The sequence below is a fragment of the Canis aureus genome, chromosome X (genome assembly GCF_053574225.1).
Source record: "Canis aureus isolate CA01 chromosome X, VMU_Caureus_v.1.0, whole genome shotgun sequence".
Classification (NCBI taxonomy): Eukaryota; Metazoa; Chordata; class Mammalia; order Carnivora; family Canidae; genus Canis; species Canis aureus.
This window is the reverse complement of record NC_135649.1, coordinates 84,443,621-84,467,072: the sequence shown is the minus strand read 5'-3', so window position 1 is coordinate 84,467,072 and position 23,452 is coordinate 84,443,621.

Here is a 23,452-nt window from a genome sequence, read left to right as displayed (position 1 = left end):
CTCAGCTATCACATGATTAAAAGTATCCCTTCTTCATCATTTCACCTTTGCAAAAGCACCTACATGCCATGGCGACTGACTCTATAACAGACAGCCAGTGGGCAAGAGAACAATGAAAGTATGTGATGTACAGAAAACAGAGGAGTTGTCCATACATAAATCCTCTAGAAAGGAAGCTTTCAGGATGGCACAGAGGTCTGCTGCAAAGGGCAGGAATGTTGGCACTTACAGAAATCAAGAGAGAAAAGCAGCTTCTGGTTAGTGTAAAGCAGTCAGGTGAAAGATTGCTATTCAATCAACAGGATCTTATGTGCAAAAAGGAGGCCATCATGCTGCCTTGATTGAGGGCAATATGGCAGAATGAAATATGCCAGATCCTTGTAGTCTTTGGAGTTTAAAGCAGTGAGGATGATTCAAGTCAAGAAGCACTAAACGTGTACATCCAATACAGGTTCCCACTTCAGTGGATATGTGAGATTGTTAAAAGGTATGATTCTTATGCTTAAAAAGTTGGCGTAAACACTGCAGAGGTATGAGGCATCTGCACTTAAACCTGCCAGGCCATAATGCAAACAGTTGTCCCGGTCATTCTCTGTCTACCCCTCTCATCCACATCCCTCTCCAACTTTCCTTGCCCTGATCCATGCTGTATGAGAGACTGGGCTCCTTTAGCTTCTGGCTTCCAGTTGAGATTGGCCAATGTGAGGCACTGGCAGTAAATTGGAAGGTAGGAGGATACAGAGGTATAAAATATTTTTCCTGCCCTCTCCCCTGCTTTGGGCCACTTTCCTGGCAGTGGCTGCATCTTTCTGCGTCTACAGCTCCTACTGTGTGGGCCTTCTTCCAGGCCTCCAGCTCACACTGGCTCCAATAACACTGTTCCCTCTTCTTGTCCCATAAGGCCTTGAGGTGGTTATGGTCTCCTGCTGTTGCTGGTCCCTGAGGGCCTCAACATCCCTCCTTGGTTGCCTTGACTCAGCCTGTTCTTCCTTGAGTAGTCCTTTCATGAAAGTCTTTTAAACCATCTGAGTTGGGTTGTTTCCTGCCAGGATCCTGGCTAATATAGCAGCTTCTTCATTCATTCATTTACGTTACAAGTATTTATTGAGGATCTCCTATAGATTAGGAACTATGCTGGGCAGTGGTAATTCAGAGGTAAATACAATTTATTCTATGCCCTCCTAGAACATACATTCTAGTATGGCAGAGAGACAATAAACTAATAAATATATAATATCATTTCAACTAGTGTAAGACAGTATGAAGAAAATTAAAGCAGGGCAATGAGATTTTAAAAGTTATAGAAATATGAGAGGGGCTATTTTAGATACAAAAATCCAGGAGGACCTCAGAGAACGTGATATTCCAGCAGAGAGCTAAATAAATTCGGGGAATAAGCCATGTAGATTATTTAGAGGAAAGATTATTCCAGACAGGAGGAATAGCAAGGCTCTAAGGTGTATAGCAATAAAGCCAGTTGTGGCTAGAGCAAACTGAGCAAGGTGAGTTTGCGGTAAATGAGGCTGGAGAGATACACAGGGGGCAAATCATGTGTGGTCCTATAGGACTTCAAGTTTTATTCATATTATGATGGAATCCATTGAAAGATTTGAACAGGACAGTGATGTCTTCTGGCTTATATTTTAGACAAATTACTCTGACTGCTCTATAGAGAATTGGTTGCTGGGGGCAAGGGTGGATGTTTGGAAGACATTCAATGGTTCAGGCAAGAAACAACAAAAGTGATGTGAAACACTCCTATTCAAAGCATATTTTGAAGGAAGGGCCAACAGAGTTTGCAATGCATTGGATGCAAGAGTGTGGGCAAAATAGAGCAGAGTTGGCAAACTCCAGCCCACAGGCCAAACCCACCCCACCATCTGCTTTTGTAAATAGTTTTTATGGAACACAGCCATGCCCACTTCTTTACTGTTGTCTATTACTGCTTTCCTGTTACAATAGTAGAGTCGAATATTTGTGACAAAGACCTTATGGCCTGCAAAGCCTAAAATAAAGGGACTCTCTGGTCCTTTACAGATAATTTTTCTGGTCCCTAAACAGAAGCAATCAAGAACAGCTCCTATGTTTTTGGCCTGAACATCTGTGTGAATGACAGTACCATACACTAAGACGGTGAAACCTGCAAGAATGGCACTTTGGCCTGAAGGAATCAAAGCTTGATTTTTACAGAAGGTACATTTCAGATGACTATTCATACCCAATCAAAGATGTAGTGTAGGCAATTATAAGTAGAGTCTGGAGTTAAGGGGAGAAATCAGAGATAGAGATAAAAATGTGGGAGTAATCAACACATTGGAGGAAATTAAAGTCATAGAGTCATATATAATTACTTAGAGAAGAGGTTCCCAAACTTTCTTGGTTCACAGAAACTTTCTTGATTTCGCTGAAGTCCCAGTATATATTTTTTTATTCGGAGAGAGAGAGAGAGAGAGACAGGCAGAGGGAGAAGCAGGCTCCATGCAGGGAGCCCAATGTGGGACTTGATCCTTGGTCTCCAGGATCATGCCTTGGGCTGCAGGCAGCGCTAAACCCCTGCACCACCGGGGCTGCCCCCCAGTAATATTTTTCACAGAACTTCTACACCAAAAGAAAACACCCAATAATTCTGTTTACCAAGTAGTTTAGTCATCTAAGTACTTATGTCCTAACAACTTAGTAGCCATTTGAAAAAGTAATACACATTAACTAAAAGACAAAATGACATTTTCCTTTCATTCCTAAATAACCATAAATACTTGGTAACTGGAAGAATGCCCATGTTGGGCATAGTACAACTTCTTAAATCCTGGCATCAGATTAAATACTGCTAGCCTCATTTCCTTCTTCACACTGATTTTTTAAAAATTTTTATTTATTTATGATAGTCACACACACACACACACAGAGAGAGAGAGGCAGAGACATAGGCAGAGGGAGAAGCAGGCTCCATGCACTGGGAGCCCGATGTGGGATTCGATCCCGGGTCTCCGGGATCGCGCCCTGGGCCAAAGGCAGGCACCAAACCGCTGCGCCACCCAGGGATCCCTTCACACTGATTTTCATATAATATTTGCTTTTTATTACAGCAACCCCCCAAAACCCAGCTTCACAAAGATAGGAGCTACGAACTACCTCAAGCTAGTTGTTTGTATAGGATCTGCCACATGTCAAGAATCATCATGTTTCCTTCCAAAATTTTAAATATACCATAGTGTCCCTGTAAGTTCGAGCAGCATATCCAAAATACCCTAGGTTGGGAACCACAGACCTACAGTGTAAGTGTGGACAGAGAACAAAAGAGATCTGAGAACCTCCAGATTGTCCCATCTTTACAAGAAAAAGAAGAAGATCCAGAAAAGAAAGCAAAAGTGAAGCAGCCATTGAGGTAGGAGGAAAGCCAAGGAATATCCTGAAAGCAGAGTAAAAAAAAAAAAAAAGTGTCTTGGCATGCCTGGATGGTTCAGTCTGTTAAGCATCCAACTCTTGATATCAGCTCAGGTCATGATCTCAGGGTTCTAGGGCTGAGCCCCGTGTCAGGCTCTGTGCTCATCAGGGAGTCTGTTTGAGGATTCTCTCTCCCTCTCACTTTGCCCTTCCCCCACTCATGATCTCTCTCTCTCTCTCTCTCTCTCTAATAAGTAAATCAATCTTTTTTAAAAAATCCCTCTTAAAAAAAAGTATCCCAGAAAAAGATTAACTTTGGGAAAAAGAGTGAGCTAAATTGTGAGGAAATTCTGAAGAGTGACATCAGAAGATAGTGGTATAGGAATTGCTAGTGCTAGTTTCCTCCCAGAAGCATCAATTTGAACAATTATCCTCACTTGGAAATATCTTCACAAGGGCAAAGGAGTCTCTGTCAGTGATTACAACAACTGGATCAAGCATAGAAATAAGAAAACACATTGAAGATAGTAGGAAAGACAGGTTTGCGTTACTCTCATTATCTTTCTTTCAAGCACAGGCAGCCCAGCATGAAGACAGACACCTTTCCTGTGGGGGAAAAAGTGAAGTGAGTGCCCAACTTCTTCATGGACCCAAGCAACAGGCCCACACCAACACCAGGCAGACTCTGTGGCCCCACATGGTTCTGTGGCCTTGTGTGGCTCCTGGGGCCCCAGGCTCCTGCCCAGCTCCTGCAAACCCAGGTTCCAGGGGGAATCCCGTGAACCTGGGCCCTTGGCCCACCTCAGTGCCAGGCAGCTGCTGAGGCTTCAGGCCTCCCTGCCTTTCCCAGCACCGAGCCAGTTCACATAGACAGACCTAGACTCCAGGCTGTCTCCCACAAACCCAGCTTCCTGGCCAACCTCAGCATTAGGCCTGTTCTCACTGCTCTAACATCAATAACCATCAAGGAAATGCAAATCCAAACCATGAGATACCACCTCAGGCCTGTTGGTAGAGCTAGTCTCAAGAAATCACAAATGCTGGCAAAGATATGGAGAAAAGGAAACCCTCATGCACTGTTGGTGGGAATGTAAATTGGTATAGCTAGTATGGAAAACCTCCACTATAGGGGTTCCTCACAAAAATTAAAAATAGAACTACCATATGGTAGCAATTCTGGTTGTATATATCCAAAGGAAATGAAATGACTATCTCAAAGAAATATCTGCACTCCCGTGTTTATTGCAGAATTATTCACATTAACCATGACATGGAAACAATCTAAGTGTCCATTGAAGGATGAATGGATAAAGAAAATGTGATTTTATATACATACATTCCATATATACAATGGAATACTATTTGGCCATTAAGAGGAGGGAAACCCTGCCATTTGCACCAACATGGATGAAACTTGAGAGCTTTATGCTAAGTGAAATAAGTCAGAGAAAGACAAACGCTGTATGATCTCACTTATGTATGGAATCTAAAAAAAACCTGAATTTACAGAAACAAATAGAATACTGTTTACCAGGGACCAGGAGTAGGGGGAAAGGAGAGATGTTGTTCAATAAGTACAAGCTTCCGGTTATAAGATGAATAAATTCTCAGTATATATCTGAAGGAAATGAAATCTCGATCTCAAATAGATATCGGAATCCCCATGTTCATTGCAGTATTTTCACACTTGCCAATACATGGAAACAACCTAAGTGTCTATCGATGGATGAATGGATAAAGATGTGGTATATATACAATGAAATATTATAAGCCATAAAAAGAAGAAAATCTTGCCTTTTACAAAAATATGGATGAACCTTAAGGTCATTATGCTAAGTGAAATAAAGCTGACAGAGAAAGACAAATATTGTATGTTCTGACTCATACCCAGAATCTAAAAAAGCCGAACTCATAGAAATAGAGAGTAGAATGATGGTTGCACTGGACTAGGGAGTGGGGAAAATAGAGAGATGGCTGAAAAGTACAAACTCCTAGCTATGAGGTGAATAATTTCTGGTGATCTAATGCACAACATGGTGACTATAATTAACAATAATTGTATCATAGACTTGAAAGATGTGAAGAGAATAGATCTTAAACTTTCTCATCACAAAACGAGGTAATTATGTGATGAAGATTTTATTTTTTTTTATTTTTTTTTTAATTTTTATTTATTCATGATAGGCACACAGTGAGAGAGAGAGAGGCAGAGACACAGGCAGAGGGAGAAGCAGGCTCCATGCACTGGGAGCCTGACGTGGGATTCGATCCCGGATCTCCAGGATCGCGCCCTGGGCCAAAGGCAGGCGCCAAACCGCTGCGCCACCCAGGGATCCCATGAAGATTTTAAATAACCTTATTATGGTGATCATTTTTCAATACATATGTGTATCAAATCATCATGACGTCTATCTTAAACTTACACAGCGTTAAATGGCAATTATATCTCAATAAAGCTGGAAAAGAGAAAAGACAAAAGAGGGTGGGGCCACTGGTTTGGGCCACATGTGACTGGTAACCCTGATGTGAGGCGTTTCAATGGAGTAATAAGTTTTTAAGTTCCCACGGGAGATGTTCAGAAAGTAAACACTAGAGAAATTCTGTGAGGATATTTCTATGAGTGGGCAAGGACAGTATAGTCCATAAGAAGCACATGGGACTCAGTACCGGCCTTAGAGGATTGGGAGGGCCAGAGAAGGGAAGGGAGTGTATTTCAGGAAGGAGGAACAACATGAGCAAAAGTGCATAAGCAGGAAAAAGCAGGACGTGTTTGGAAGGTAGTGAAAAGAATTAGCTGGCTGGAATAGAGGATTTGAGCGGGAGAAGAGTGGAGACTGGACAATCCTGGAGCAAGCACTGGGTGGAGAAAGTGGGCGTGGGATAAAGACCTCAAATGTGCTTTATGCCTGAAATACTGCACAAAGAATGCTTTGATATGACATAGTCTCTTCCCTGATAAGTTTTGGAGCCCAGTGGCTCATCCAGTTCTCTTCTGGGCACAAAGTGGTTACTGAAATTCCAGGTAATCCTCCCACCTCCTATTCCCACTCCCTGCTATTCTCACCCACTTTGGGATTGTGATACTGCCCAGTCAGCCAGGAGCAGGCCAGAGAGATCTCGAGCATTCTCCAAGGATGGACCTGGAGATATTTGAGAATTCTCAGGAGTGACTTCACCCATAAAATGATTGCACAAAGAGAAGGAGGGAACCACAGAGCCACCTGGGAAGGCTGATTCTCAAAGTTGTCTAGATTCCATCACTGGGCTTCTCTGCTGCTCCCAAGCTACTATACATCACTGGCTTTCAAGGTGGCTCATAAACGGGACACAGGGTAAACCACATGTTAGGTTGGAGAGTACCAGTGGTTCCCTGCATCTTGTGGGTGACTCCAGGAACGAGGAGTGTTGAGCATGTCCCTTCTGCAGAAGAGAAGGCCAGGGGTCTCAGCCACTGGACAGAGAATTGCTACCTCTTACCAGGACCCAGAGGGCAGGGGTGAGGTCGCCAAGAAGACAGAGTGGTTTGCTCCACCCTTTTCACTAATGAAGGTCATCTTTCCCTGTCTCCTGTGTAAATGATCCCTGGGACTCCTTGATACTGTGTGTTGCCTTTATTTTCCCTTCTCTGGCCCTACTTTCATAGGTTGATAATAGCACTCAGCAAGTTTAAGAACTTCCTTCCAAATTTGATTTATTTAATAAGGATTTCATTTACTCACTCAGCAGCATTTATCAAAGGATGTCAGAGTTAGAGCTCATAGGACTTCAGTGATCACTTTGTCCAACCCTCTTATTTCACAGATAAAGAATCTAAAATTCAGAGCTGGTCAGTGACTTGCTTGGAGTCACACTGCTGTTTTGGTGCATAACTAGGGATAGAACGTGGGTCTCTGCACCCCCCTTTTGTGTTCTCTGTTACGCTGAGTTGCTCAATCAGACCCCATCTCATCCCATCTGTTACTTGGGTGTCCTTGACCCATAAGGCTGTGATTACTATATAAGGTGGCATCTTGTTTAGGAAACACATAATATTACTGATACCATGCTAGACTATTTTCTGAAGGTTACTTATTTTATTATTAAATATTTTAAATTCTTTAAAAGGTTAAATTCTTAAAAGTTTGAATTCTTTAAATTTTAATTATTGAATATCTTCCTGCATCTTTCCCCCCATTATTTCTGAGATCCCTGAAAAGGCAGCTCCCAAGAACCCATGACACAGTCTGCTGCAGTCTCCATATGGCAACCATTCCATTCTTCTTCTCCACTGCAGCTCCCTCTTATTCATGTCCACTGTCCACTAGCTTTGTGGGGAAGCATCTCTGCTGCTACGACCCACCAAGAGAATGCCTATATTCATGCCAAGGATGCCAGCTCTGTTGATTGCAAAGCTTCCCACCCTCAGTACTCCCAAGCACAGTTGGTTTCCACACAATGGCAGAATGAATGGGAGTGAGTGGTCCCCTTTCCAACTCTTCATTTACTTATCCTTTTATTTATTTCTTTTTTCAAATATTTATGGAATACCTACTATGCGTTAAGCACTATGCTAAGCACTAGGAAGGCAGAACAGTGGAGTGTTTAAGAACATGGACTCTGGAGTCAGATAGCCTGGATTCAAATCCTGGTTCCCTTATTTTACTAGCCATCTGGCCTCAGGAGAATGACTTAGGTGATGTGTCTATTTTTCCAACTGTAAAAAGTGGAGACAAAAAAAACAATGGTCACCTTACAGAACTTTGGTGAGGATTAAATGAATGAATGTGTGTGTGTCATTTTCTAAGAACAGCACGTATGTGGCATATAGTAAGCACTCAATAATGGTAGTTGTTATAATAGATGATTGAGCAGTGAACAAGACTGACATCATCTTTGTCCAAATAGAATTGACCATCTAGTAAATAATGGGAAACAATTTGCCACCTGAGTCTCAAAGAAACTCTGCTTGTTTCCAGAATATTATTTAATCTAAATATATATGGTTGTGCCAATATCTCCCTCTCCTAATCACAGAGGCTCAAATCCAGGTCAAGGGGCCTGAATCAGTTAGAATTCTAACAGGAAACAAATGGGTAGTAAAAATAGTTAATTGAGAACAATTCATAAAGGGCTATTTCACAAAGGTATAGGCAGAGTTTTCCGAAATGGTCAGGGCATGGTGCAATTCTCTGAGGTTAGCAATAGAAGGGAGCTGTTATCCCTTATGCCTGAAGAGACAAGAAAAAAAAAGTTATAGGAATAAGGGAAAGTACAACTAACAGAAGCCTTGGGTGGAACTTTGGATCAAGGATTCAGTCAACCCATGGTGATCAGGCAGGAAAGGACCCAGAGAATATGTACCTTGACTTCACTATGTCCACCTTTTTAAAAAAATTTATTTATTCATAGATACACAGAGAGAGAGAGAGAGGCAGAGACACAGGCAGAGAGAGAAGCAGGCTCCATGCAGGGAACCCAACGTGGGACTTGATCCCGGGTCTCCAGGATCACGTCCCGGGCTGCAGGCGGCGCTAAACCGCTGCGCCACCGAGGCTGCCCTATGTCCACCTTTTGATATCCTTCTGGTACCTCCCATTGGCTGAACCCAACACAAAGCCAAGGGTGGGGAGCCTGTTAATGCACCCCATAGATGTCAGTCTCCTAAAGAACAGAGCAGTATAGAGAGGATGGAGAGTGAATCTGGAGGGGCACATGGAAGATAATCAGCTCTAGATCAAATCAGGAACAGATGTTATACCACCCCTACACTCTTCACCTCCATGATATTCTCTCTCTCTCTCTCTTCTCCAAGTTCAAACAAAAATTTTTAAACACCTAAGTATTTCAAAACATGTAAATAGGGAAGGGGTTAGATGAAGTGACTGGGCCTAGCACAGACAACTCAAATGTCTTTATACACTTTAATGATGGTATGTGTTTGGGAAAAGGTTTTAAAGTCAAGGAAGAAAATAGCTAAGGTGACCCAATAGAGGTTACAGATTTTATTCAGACTATACACATTAAAGAGCACCTCAAATTTAGATAACTCCCTGAGCTAAAGCAAGATTGGAGAAGAGAGGAGTAGAGGACTTTGGTTTTGTCCCTGGTTCCAATTTTCTTTATCTGTAATTGATGCAAAGCTTATGGTTGGAATGGTTGGTATAGGTTGTTTTTCATGCCTCTATCTTGAAATTGCTGGTGCATCTTATTTTGGCAGCTGATGGAACAGTTCTTTCCAGAGCTGTCTTTGTAACCCTTAACAGTTGTCTATAAGCTGACTAATGTCAGTCAGATTTCAGGGGGAGTGGGAGAAATAATGGAAAAGAGAGGAATAAGGAAAAGAGGCAAAGGTCTAAGCAAGGAAAACTGGGGTCTGCTCTAATTCTTTTATAGTTCCTCCTCTTGGCCAAGATAAATAACTTTCATTTCCAGGCAAGTCTCTTGGGAGAGAAAATGAAATTACAGACATGCATAAGGTTCAAGAATGGAGTCAAGAAGCTTTTCATAGTGGGTGGGAGGACAGTTTGTTCTTTGGTCTTCTGTCTTTGATCATAGTTTGGATCATCTGTTTGAACAGGACAGTGCTGCTGGTCTTGATTAGATGTAATTAGATGCACTTAAGGGGGGATACTCTTTTCAGAAAAAAAAGAAAATGATCACTAGCTCCTGGGGAAAAGTGCATTGCAAGTATTGTATCTCTATTGTGAATACCCAAAGAAAAAGGTCCCTTCTCCAGTCACCAGACCATGATCCATAGGTTCTAGAAGATGGGATTACCTTGCTCACTTGACAAACGTTTTGATTGGCTTCACAGATGTGTTTATTCAATAAAAAGACATTAGAAAGTTTTGGAGGTATGTGTGTGCAAAAATCATCATTGACAACTGTACAAATACATCCCTTAGATGCCAAGATGATGTCAAATGCCAATGATGGACAACAACCTCCGGAATTCCAGTATTTCTTGAGCAAGGGTTTTAATATTTTGGTGACATTGTTGGTGGCATGGGTTAGTTCACAAATGACAGCATGAAAAACTCTGGCATTGCATCAAAATCTTCAGAAGCCCACAGGATTGCTCCTTCAGTGATAACTTTAGCATAAGACCTGACCCAGGTGGTGGTCTAGATTGTTTCTGAGTCTTTAAGCTTCTTCACACAGTTCCTTTTTGTTATTAGCTGGAAATGGATGTGTTGCAAAGAGGGATGCTTGTCCTCAATCATGGATTATTCTTCTGGTTTGGGAGCAAGAGTTTGACTGCTGACCTAAAGTGGTGATAACCTCAGATAGATGAGAGAACATGGTTCTGTCCAATTGCTTGTTGGCAAAAACCAATAAGCAGTGGACACACACACATACAAGCATGAATCCCTTGGAGCTCTTTCCTGGGTAAAGCTGGCCCAATGACATTCACTCCCTTAAATTGGGCCTGGCAGATTTTGTTAGCTTAGGGCCCATGAACTGAGGATTAGGAACAAATGTTTCCTTTCAAGAAAAACAGGTTCCTCCTCTCCAGGGAGTATCCTAGGTAGGGTGTGCTAACTTTGGAGATTTGCTGGAGACCCAGTTTGGGTGGTACCTTGTTCCAAATGCCAATAGTAATGACAGACAAATTTTCCTCTGTGTAGGAACTAGGTACTTCTAAAATAGCAATGGAATTGATGGGAAAAATGAGAAAAATCAATAATCACAGGTGACATTAGGTTCAAAAGTATAAGGCTGAGCCAGAAAGTGGCAAAAATTGGGGATATTGAGGGAGGGAGGAAGAGGGAAGAAAGGGATAAAGAAAAGGAAAAAATAGAAGGAGCAATAGCAGAGCAGGGATAACAATTGAAGATTATTCTACATATTCAGAAGTCAGAAATAAAGACTGAGAAACAAGGCTAGCATGAAAAGGGAGATGATAAAATTGGCACAGGATTGTTTTGTCATCTTGGGCAGAAGTTTTCCACTATCCAGGGTCATCTATCTGCTTATACCAAGTTTCTTGGGAAATTTCTCTCCTTTGTCTCATAATCTGCTTCAGATGAGTTTCAGGAAACTCTCAGTTTTAAGTCTCCAGTTAAGGGAGATTGAATTGAGATCCCTTACTCTGTAGTGTGTTGAACTTGGAGGTATAGAGCCAGGTTGCACTATAAGATTTATAGCCCTCAAGTCTTTTATAAAGCAGAGGACAGGAGTGCTGCAGGGACAGGTACAAGGAATGAGTAAATCTGCAACAGTGGGTTGCAGTCCCTCTGGTGCTTTGGGCTTTAAAAGATACTGGGGGAAAAAAAATAAAAAAAAATAAAAATAAAAAAAAAATAAAAGATACTGGGGGGATTTAGGAAGAGGCACTAGGGATCTCATAAGGCACTAGAGTCTTTCTTTCTCCCACATTTGTAGATATGAAGCCCAGAGGACATCAGACACTAAGAAAAGTAAATCATAAAAATGAGGTAATTCTAAGGAAGAAGAGAGTTGGGGAAATAAGAGTGTAAAGTAAATAAGGAAAGCCACATGTGAGAGCATACCGGGTCATCTCAGCCAAGGAAATCAAGAGAATGCCCTTCCAGTGAGCCCTTAATACTGGCTTTTCAGTGTGTGGTACTGGCACAAAAACAGACACATAGATCAATGGAACAGAATAGAGAATCCAGAAGTGGACCCTCAACTTTATGGTCAATTAATATTCGACAAAGCAGGAAAGACTATCCCCTGGAAAAAAACCAGTCTCTTCAATAAATGGTGCTGGGAAAATTGGACAGCCATGTGCAGAAGAATGAAACTGGACCTTTCTCTTACACCATACACAAAGATAAACTCAAAATGGATGAAAGATCTAAATGTGAGACAAGAATCCATCAAAATCCTAGAGGAGAACACAGGCAACACCCTTTTTGAACTCGGCCACAGCAACTTCTTGCAAGATACATCCATGAAGGCAAGAGAAACAAAAGCAAAAATGAACTATTGGGACTTAATCAAGATAAAAAGCTTCTGCACAGCAAAAGAAACAGTCAACAAAACTAAAAGACAACCTACAGAATGGGAGAAGATATTTGCAAGTGACCTATCAGATAAAGGGCTAGTATCCAAGATCTATAAAGAACGTATCAAACTCAACAGCAAAGAAACAAACAATCCAATCATGAAATGGGCAAAAGACATGAACAGAAATCTCACAGAGGAAGACATAGACCTGGCCAACAAGCACATGGAAAAATGCTCCGCATCACTTGCCATCAAGGAAATAGAAATCAAAACCACAATGAGATACCACCTCACACAACTGAGAATGGTGAAAATTAACAAGACAGGAAACAACAAATGTTGGAGAGGATGTGGAGAAAGGGGAACCTTCTTGCACTGTTGCTGGGAATGTGAACTGGTGCAGCCACTCTGGAAAACTGTGTGGAGGTTCCACAAAGAGTTAAAAATAGACCTGCCCTACGACCCAGCAATTGCACTGCTGGGGATTTACCCCAAAGATACAGATGCAGTGAAACGCCGGGACACCTGCACCCCGATGTTTCTAGCAGCAATGTCCACAATAGCCAAACTGTGGAAGGAGCCTCGGTGTCCATCGAAGATGAATGGATAAATAAGATGAGGTCTATGTATACAATGGAATATTACTCAGCCATTAGACACGACGAATACCCACCATTTGCTTCGACATGGATGGACCTGGAGGGTATTATGCTGAGTGCAATAAGTCAATTGGAAAAGGACAAACATTATATGGTCTCATTCATTTGGGGAATATAGAAATTAGTGAAAGGGAATAAAGGGAAAGGAGAGAAAATGAGTGAAAATATCAGTGAGGGTGACAGAACATGAGAGACACCTAACTCTGGGAAATGAACAAGGGGTAGTGGAAGGGGAGGTGGGTGGGGGGTTGAGGTGACTGGGTGATGGGCACTGAGGGGGGCACTTGACGGGATGAGCACTGGGTGGTATACTATATGTTGGCAAATTGAACTCCAATAAAAATTTTTTTTAATAAAAAAATTTTAAAAATACTGGCTTCTCATTGAAGCAAAAGATCTCTCTCACTCAATAGGTTGGGGGCCAAGGGAGGATGGAAAGGCCAAGGAAAAAAAGCATGTTGACAAGTTAAGGATCCCAAGAAGACTGGAAACTGCTGTATTTGTGGAAGGCCCTTTGTTACCTCAATGTTAAACTATACTGTCATAAATTCATGGTATGAGTGTGTGGTGCTGCAAAATGCTAGCCCAAGTGTTGTAACTCATGGATAGGTGTGGTCTGTCAGCCTATTTTAGGCTTTGGAACAGCATCTGATATTTCAGGCTTAGGACCATTAATAAAAAGGTGGTGATCACAGGCGAGGAGTGGTCTTAATCAGTCCCTAAGGTTAGAGACAGACTCATCATACCCTTGTTGACAGGACTAGATTATTCCTCAGTGAAGGAGAGGGAGGGGAAAAGCCTTTGGGAATCACCTTTATTTATTTGTTTTATTATTATTTTTATTTTATTTTTTATTTATGATAGTCACACACACACACACACAGAGAGAGGCAGAGACACAGGCAGAGGGAGAAGCAGGCTCCATGCACCGGGAGCCCGACGTGGGACTCGATCCCCGGTCTCCAGGATCGCGCCCTGGGCCAAAGGCAGGCGCTAAACCGCTGCGCCACCCAGGGATCCCTATTTATTTGTTTTATTTTTTGGAATCACCTTTAAAAGGTTCTCCTTTCTCTAGGACTTAAGCGAATCTGGAGGAGGTGTGTTATTTCTACAAGGGTTTGCTATATCCTCATTTATGGTGGCCATTTAGCCTTGTCAACCCAGGTCCTGTCACCTTTTGGTCCCACTAAAAAGTGTGCTAACTGATATAGGTCAGGGAGCTCAGGAGCATAAAGCCCCCCAAATTTTCCCAAATTGCTCAATACATTTCTCTTCTTTCAAGAGAGAAGGGAAATCATTGGGAAATCATTAACAATGGTGTGGAAGTCATCCCCAAACAACGTTGTGATTGAGGGTGTTGGATTTCACTCAGGACCTACTTGGAAGGGAGCAGGTGAAAATCTAGGTCTAAAGGTGAGAAGGAGGGCAGCCCTAGTGGCACAGCAGTTTAGCGCCGCCTTCAGCTCAGGGCCTGATCCTGGAGATCTGGGATCGAGTCCTACATGTCAGGCTCCCTACATGGAGGCTGTTTCTCCCTCTGCCTGTGTCTCTGCCTCTCTCTCTCTCTCTCTCTCTCTCTCTCTGTGTGTGTGTGTGTGTGTGTGTGTCTCATGAATAAATAAAAAAGATCTTTAAAAAAATGAAAAAATAAAGGTGAGAAGGAGCTGAGGAAGGGCAGGAGAAGGAAGGGAGGCCAGAGATCAGGAAGAAGGGAGTCCAGAGAGAATTGGGGTTATAAGAGGCAGAAACAGCTAGACAAAGGGGACTTAGTCTTTTTGTAGGAAGAAGGCCGAAGTTGTTTAAAAGAGCCTCCATAGTTAGAAGTCTATCTGAATTGCTCCTTTTCTCAGTGGCTTCTTACATGTTAAAGGAAACCACCCCTTTTGAGTTAGCTACTTTTCTTTTGTTCTAAGGCACCTTGCAAATATACAAGTTTTTACTTGTCCCAAGATCCTCCCCTTGGAGTTCAATATAGTCTTTCCTGAAGTCCCATCACTTAGAGAGGAACTTAACAGTTAGGATCATAGTGGCAGAACATATGCCCACTGGGGGTGTATGGGGGCAGGGAGAAAGGTTGGGGAGATTATGTTTTCCATAATAAAAGAGATCCTAGATGGGAGAAGGGCCGTGTCCTACTTTAGGACTATCAGCTAATTCTCTACTTGCCCAGAGAATTCCAAAAGACAAAGGTAAATAGAAGCAGTGATTTATCAGACAATAATAGGTTAAACTTTCAAAGAAACCCAAGAATGAAACTTTCACGTAACAAGGAAAAACTGGAACCCAAGATCAAAGGGGGACCCAACAGATGTCACCAAGAAGGGAGGAAACAAGGGTCACTCAACACATTCTCTCCATATTTGAAACCTCTGCAGGCTTCAGGGCTCATCTAGGCTCTAAGTCATGGCATCCAACTGCCAGGAAAAAAATACTTAAATGATCCAAATAGAGGCTGAATTCTTTATTCAGCTGATGCGCCTCAGGGAGCACCTCAAAATTAGGTAACACTCTTAGCTGAAGTAGAATTGAAATTGTCATAAGACAAGAAGAAAGGGGTACATGACTTTAATATTGTCCCAGGTTACAGTTTTCTTTTAACTGCTGCAAAGCTTGCTGTTGGAAAGATTGAGATGGAGTGATTTCCATGCCTCTTACTCAGGTGCAATTTCTAGGGCAATTTCATTTTGGCAGCTGATAGGATTCTTTGGAGAGCTCTTTGTAAGCCTGGATGGTTGTCTGTTGGCTATCTAATGCCAGTTAAGGTTCATGAGAGCAGGAGATAGAAAAGAAGAAAAGCCCAACAGAGAAGGGGTGGAGATGGGGTAGAAGGAGCAGAGGCAAAAGTCTAAGCACAAAAAACTGGGGTCTGTTTTAATTTTTTTATCATAGGAAGTAATAACCTGGGTTCATTTAGGGGCATGACCCACACAAGACATTGCTCCTTTAACCACTTGGTGATAATTGGGTTTGAGTCTATGCTTTGCATCTAGCACGCCCTTGGCAATAGCCCTCCCAAATACAAGAGTCCTTTGGCCACTGCAGTAGCAGCTAAAGCAAACCCCAAATGGACAGGTTTTCTATTACTGAAACTGAAGCCAGCCAGGGAAAGGGAGGCAGAAAAACTGTTAGGACTAATTTTCTGGAACAATGCATTCCTGAACTCTGCCCAGCCACACCCTTGCCCCACCCTGAGGCCCTGGCCACTCCTGATCGTGGAATTCACACACAAGCCAGCGGCCAAGTTCAGAGCTGAGGAACACCTGTGTCTATGAGGAAATGAGCTGGTCTGATCTCTTCCCTCTTCCCAGAGGCTACAAACACAAGAGGCTCACATAGTCTGGCATTTCCCTGCCCAGCAGCAGGACACAGGCTGACTCATTGGCAAGCATTAAGCAACTACTCTGAGCCAGCCTCAGTGAATACAAAAGTGAAGAACACTGAGCTCTGAATAAACAGTTGATAAATTTAGCTTTACTCATACATTTCTTCGCTCAGCAATGAGCTCTCCCAGAATTGGCAAAATCCACCATTCGCAGGATCTGAATATCAGAGCATTAAGAAGTTCAAAGTCTTGCAGTTTGTGATGGGAGAGGTCAAAGGTAAGGAGGAAAGATAAAATCTGAGAGGTCCAACTTTCTAGCTGATCAATGACTTCAATAAAAATATCAAGGCTTTTCCTAGAAGCCATTGATACAGCCCTAACCCTACACCTTCTTCTCTTTATACCTATTCTGCTTCCAATACTAGAAGGGTAATTTTTTTTAATATTTAATTTTGAAGTACGTTGGATCAAGAAGGAGCTTTAACACATGGAGTATTACAAGTGCAAAACAAAGAGTGTATTAGACTAGATGTGTGGGGTAATTTCCTTGGCCGAGCTCACCTATCCCACGAATATTACAAAGCTCATAACCAGTCTCCATGAAGTGTTTTTCCAAGACTAGGCTATACCTGCAAAAGATTGTTTACCTGCAAAAGATTATTTACCCCCTGCCTTTGATGGGGTTCTTAGAAGCAGTGGATGACACAGGAATTCCTGTTGAAGTGATATATTGAAGAAAAGCTCTAGGCAGACGGAGTAGGGTGGCCAGCAGGAATGTGATCTCAGCAGGAGACCAGCTTTAGCCTGATCCCACAGGGAAGCTCCAGCACACCAATCACACCCTTGTATGTTATTGGCCAAGGTCTGCTGTAGGCAAAGGGGCATGGAGATTGCCAGGCAATCTAGAGAAGAAGGCATCTGTAAGTTATCAGCTAACAGTTGCAGCTGGAATATGAGTATAAGGGCAGGAAAAAAGGATCTGGGTGAGCCATCAACAGTCTCCACTACCACTCCCTCCATCATTATCTTCTAAATCAGGAGTCAGCAAACTTTCCATAAAGGGCCAAATTGTAAATAGTTTAAGCTTTTACCATATGGTCCCCCGTCACGACCGCTCAGCTCTCTCATCATAGCGCAAAAGTAGCCATAGACAAAATGTAAATGAATGTACAATATTGTGTTCCAATAAAATTTTATTTACAAAAACAGGCTCTGTTTCTTCCACCTGTCCTTTTGGAAACAAGCAGCGATCTTGGTCTGCCACTAGCATTGGGTATGAGAGGCAAATGTGGACTGTGGTGGAAAAGACTGGGCTTCTAGCCACAGCCCTGTCTCTCCTCAGCTTTTTCACATGTCAGTGCCAGAAACCCAACTCAAATGAGCTCAAGGAAAATGGAATAAGTGGAAGGAGCACTTAGTAACTCAGGTAGTCTAACCGTGAGTGGGCTGGTCTCAGGAGCGACAGTTCTAATAAGACCTCAAACTCTTTAGGACCTGCCCTCTACTTATTCCGCATTTTGGCTTTGGCGTCTTCTACTATCAGTAGACTTGATTTCTGCACCAGAGAACATGGCCTCTGGCAGTTCTGGACTCAGCTATGAATGACTCTAGCCCTAGGAAGAAAAGAGGATCTTCTCTAGCTTGGGGGAAGTAAGAAGATCAGAGGAAGAAAATTGGACCATGTGCCCATCCATGGGTCATTCACTCTCCTTCCTCTCTCCATGGCCAGGACAGTAGACAAGGTCTGACACAAGAAAAATGTTGAAGAAAGCCCAGATCCGGCCACTGGGGAATCATTTTGACCCAGAATATCCCTCAAATTATGCCAATACAGTAACGTTGAGCTACTAACCTCTGGAACCTCAGTTTCCTCTTCCTCCTCTCTACTGTGAGATTTCAGCACTCAACAAATATTTTTTGAGCACATACTATGTGCCAGGTACTATGCTAGGTAGGTAGCATTCAATTAGTATGAACAAAACCAGAAATGTTTCTGTCTTTACTTAAATTTCCACAAGTGAGCTTTGCAAATCCCAAAACAGCAGACCCAGGTCTTGGTTCCAGTGGTTTGAGAATCACAAAACAAGGCACATGGCTCTAAAGAATAGTCCCCATTTTACCGTTTCTACTTCTTTCTCCCTCATTATCTCTATCCTACTGCATTGTCCTCCATCATTCCACTGAAACTACCTCAGGAAAAGTCACCAGGTACACTTTTATTGCCAAAATAAATGCACCATTTTTATCCTCACTTGTATTAAATTTGGGTGCAATTGATGTAGCTGCCTACTGCCTATGTTCTAAAACTGTCCTTTCCTAGAAGATATGTACTCTTCTGGTTCTCCTCCTAGATATCTGAATGAGAAGTCATTTAATTATGCTTTGTAAAATTTGTACTTTCTATGCTTTTTTTATAAATAGGAAGTTTTGTATTGAAAATTTAAATTTTAAAATAAAATAATTTAAGTTAAATAAGGTTAATCAGAAAGTTAAGAAGTCTAGGATTCAAGAGAAAATGAGTTTTAATCTAACTCTAATTCTATTTAGTTAACAGGATAAATTCTGTACATTTCATTGACTTAAGAAGAGGGGATATTGCTAGATTCAATTTAATAAACATTGGCTGTACATTCTCTGCATCAGAACGTGTGTGTGTATATATATACATATATATATATTACTAGGCATTAGAGGGGATATTGCTAGATTCAATTTAATAAACATTGGCTGTACATTCTCTGCACATATGTGTGTATATATATATATACATATATATATATACATATTACTAGGCATTAGAGGTATAAAGATGATGAAGACTCCGCCAAGAACTTTTACTAAGAGTGTTGGTGGAGGGGCTGAAAAGCTTCTGTAGATGAGATAATTGTCTTGAGGTATGAGTAAGTGTTTAGCAGGTGAACAAGGTGGCATGCCAGACAGGCCAGGGCAAGTATATCAGAAAACGGCAAAGTTGGTGCTGGCAGTCCTGAAGAGGTCTTCATGACTGAAATGTGAAGTTTAGGAGTGGGGATAGAGGAGCCAAGATGAGGCCAGAAGGAAAAACGGAGTCAAATGAAGGAAAGAAAATGAAATTTGAACTTTTCATGAAGGCAATGGAAAGGCAGTAGAGCTGGGGTTCCCTAATCTAGGCTATTATATGGTTGACCATCTTTTTATATATGTTAGCCACTTCAATTTCTACTAGGTTGCCTATCTTTTTCTTATGAATAGGTAAGACATTATATAATCTGGAACCTAAGAATTTGTCCATTTTCCAACGTTGCAAATATTTTCTCTCAGTTTCTCACTAATTTCGTATGCTTGCCTATGTGTCTTTGCCATACAGAAGGCCTGTAGTTTCATGTAGATACATGGTCTTTTGCTTTAGTGAATTCAGAGAATTAATCTTGTGTCTTAAAAAAATATCCCTCTCTATTTTAAATGTGAAAAATATTCTCTTGTCTAATTTTGTAGTTTTGTTTTGGTGGTTAGCTCTTTATTCTAGCTGGGGAGTTATTTTTGTGCATAGTATAAGGTAGAGATCTAACTTTTTTTCTAAATGAACCATCTTTCACAACACCATTTATTGTATGGTCTATTATTTTCCACAGTATGAAATGCCATCTTAATCACATTCTAAATATTCCAGCTTCCCCTATGCACATCAATTTATATCTGTAAATATGTATAAAATTTAAAAACACCAAAACTTCAATTAGAAAATGGCCAAAAGACATAAACAGACAATTCATAGAGAATATATTTGGCTAATCTCCAACCTCAATAGAAACATAAAGTGCTGATTAAAAGTACTGATTAAAATAATAAAATAAAATAGTTTATTTTTAAATCAGCAAAATGTCACACTAGTGATTAAAAATAAGCCAGTTAATAAAGGTACATTTTAACGAGCATTCTCATTCTCTGCTGATGAGAATGTAAATTGGTGCAATCTTTCTGTCCTTAAAGCATTAATTCTCATTAACACAACAAATTATCTTTTAGCAGTGCATTCTAAAGAAACAATCAGAGATTCAGTCAAGGATTTATATAAAGGATGTAAATCACAGTTATATTTAAAACCATGACAAATTTAAAGCAACCTAAATGTTGAACAATACAGATTAGTTAAATTAATTATGGTACAAACATATGACAGAACATTATACTTTTATAGTTCTATTTTTAAAAACAGTTTTTCAGTAAAGCAAATGTTTTTGCATGACTCAGTATCCATTAATTAATAATAAGTCTTGCCAGGGCAGCCCGGGTGGCTCAGCTTTTTAGCGCAGCCTTCAGCCAAGGGCCTGATCCTGGAGCCCCGGGATTGAGTCCCACGTCGGGCTCCCTGCATTGATCCTGCTTCTCCTTCTATCTGTGTCTCTGCCTCTGTCTCTATGAATAAATAAATAAAATCTTTAAAAAAATAAGTCTTGCCAAATTAATTTCATTTCTTTTTTGAAGGAAGGGACAACTAGACTACTATGTAAGTGGAATTCAACACATTTAAAGGGTGTTTAGAATCCCAAATATTCATGTGTAGAATTCCTGGTATACCTGATACGTTTATGGTTGCCAGGTACTAGATATACACATGTAAATAAAATGTAATACCTGCCCTGAAGTTCATAATACAAAGATAAAAGATAACAAACAAATGGAAAATTACAATACAATGTTGTAAATGCAAGAGTATTCAGACTCATTCCATAAGAGACCAAAGAAGTGGGTATGAACTCTACCCAGAGGCATCAGGGCAAAATGACAAAGAACTAGTATATCTGGATTTCTGCAAGATGTTTCAGAAGTACTCTCCCATTCTCTGTATGGATCTTAGTGGAAAATGCTGGAAGGATGGCAAATAAGTTTGATAGGTCCATTGCAAAACCATATCTGATAATCACTCTCTATTAGCAAATTTCAGAATACTGTACTTGATCTTTCTGATTCTTTCAAGAATGTTTTAAATGATTTGGATGTAGACACAAAACATATACTTTAAGCATTTAGAAATGACTCAAAGATGGGAGGAATAGTTAACATAAAAAATGAGGGCATCAAGAGTCCAGGACTATCTGGCAAGGCTTAATGATGGACCTCACTGACAGGATGAGAGTTAACCACCGTTAATTCAAAGAATGGGTCTTCTAGAGTCTAGAAGACCAAGGGAGTCTCAAGATCCTACTGGAAATCCTAGCTAATGCAGTAAGTAAGACAAAAGGAAATAAAAGATTTACAGATTGGGAAGAAATAAATAAAACTGTCTTTGTTCACAGGTAACATGATCACCGATGTAGAAAATCTGAAAGAATCAACAAAAAAACTTCTAGAACTAATAACCAGTTACAGTACAGTGGTAAGATACAAAGTTAATACACAAAAGTCAATAGCTTTCCTGTATACCAGCAATTAACAAGTGGAATTTGAAATTAAAAACACAGTACCATTTCCATTAGTACTCCAAAAAATGAAGTACTTAGTTATAAATCTAACAAAATATGTACAAGATATATATAAGGAAAATTATAAAACTCTGATAAATGAAATTAAAGAAGTAAAAAGAGTAATATTCTAAATAAATGGACAAATATTCTATATTCGTGGGTAGGAAGATTCAATATTGTCAGGATGTCAGTTCTTCCCAACTTGATCTATTGATTCGATGCAATCACAATCAAAATCCCAGAAAGTTATTTTGTGGATATTGACAAATTAATTCTAAAGGTTTTTTTCTTTAAGATTTTCATTTATTTATTTGAAAGAGAGAACAGGAGTGGTAGGGGAAGGGAAAAGGGAGGAGAGGTAGACTCCTAATTCTAAATTAGAGATAGGCACTCCACTAATTCTAAAGTTTATATTAAGAGGCAAAATACCCAGGAAAGCTAACACAATATTGGAGAAGAAAACAAAGTTGGAAGAGTGACAGTTTTCAAATTCAAGACTTTCTATAAAGTTACAATATCAAAAATAGTGTATCATTAGTAAAAAGAATAGATAAAAAGATCAAAGGGACAAATTGGCCCAGAAATAGACCTACATACATATAATCAATTGATCTTTGACGAAGGAGCAAAGGTGATTCAATAGAGCAAAGACACTCTTCTCAACAGATGGTGCTGAAACAACTGCATATTCACGTGAAAAAAAATGCATCTAGGCATAGATGGGATACCTTATACTCTTCACAAAAATTAACACGTAACAGATCATAGACCTAAGTGTAAAATGCAATACAATAGAATGGCATGATAAGCTACTCGAAAATAATATAAGAAAAAGTCTAGATGACCTTGGGTTTGGCAATAACTCTTTAAATGCAACACCAAAGGCATGATCCATAAAAGAAATAATTGATAAGCTGGACTTCATTAAAAATAACATTTCTGCTCTGTGAAAAACACTGTCAGGAGAATGAAAAGACAAGCCACAGACTAGGAAAGGATATTTGTAAAAGACATATCAGATAAAGGACTGTTATCCAAAATATGCAAAGAACTCTTAAAATTCAACAGTAAGAACACAAACAACCCAATTAAAAACGGGGCTAAAGATCTTAACAGACAGCTGAACAAAGAAGATATACAGATGGCAAATAAACATATGAAAAGATGTTTCACATCATATGTCATCAGGGAAATAAAAATTAAAACAACAATAAGATACCACTACACAGCTATTAAAATGGACAAACTCTAGAACACTGACAATACACAATGCTGGTGGATGTGGAGCAGTAAGAATTCTCATTCATTGCTGGTGAGAATGTAAATGGTATGACCACTTTGGAAGACAGCTTGGTGGTTTCTTACAAAGCTAAACATACTTTTACCATATGATCTAGCAATCATGCTCCTTGTTATTTACCCAAAGGAGTTGAAAACACACAAAAACCTACGCACGGGTATGGATAGCAGCTTTACTCATAAGTGCCAAAACTTGGAAGCAACCAAGATGTCCTTCAGTAGGTAAATAGATAAATAAACTGTGGTCCATCCAGGCAATGGAATATTATTCGACTCTAAAAATAAGTGAGCTACCAAGCCATGAAAAGACATGAGGAAGCTTAAATGCATATACTAAGTGAAAGAAGCCAATCTGAAGAGGCTACATATTGTATGATTCCAACTATATGACA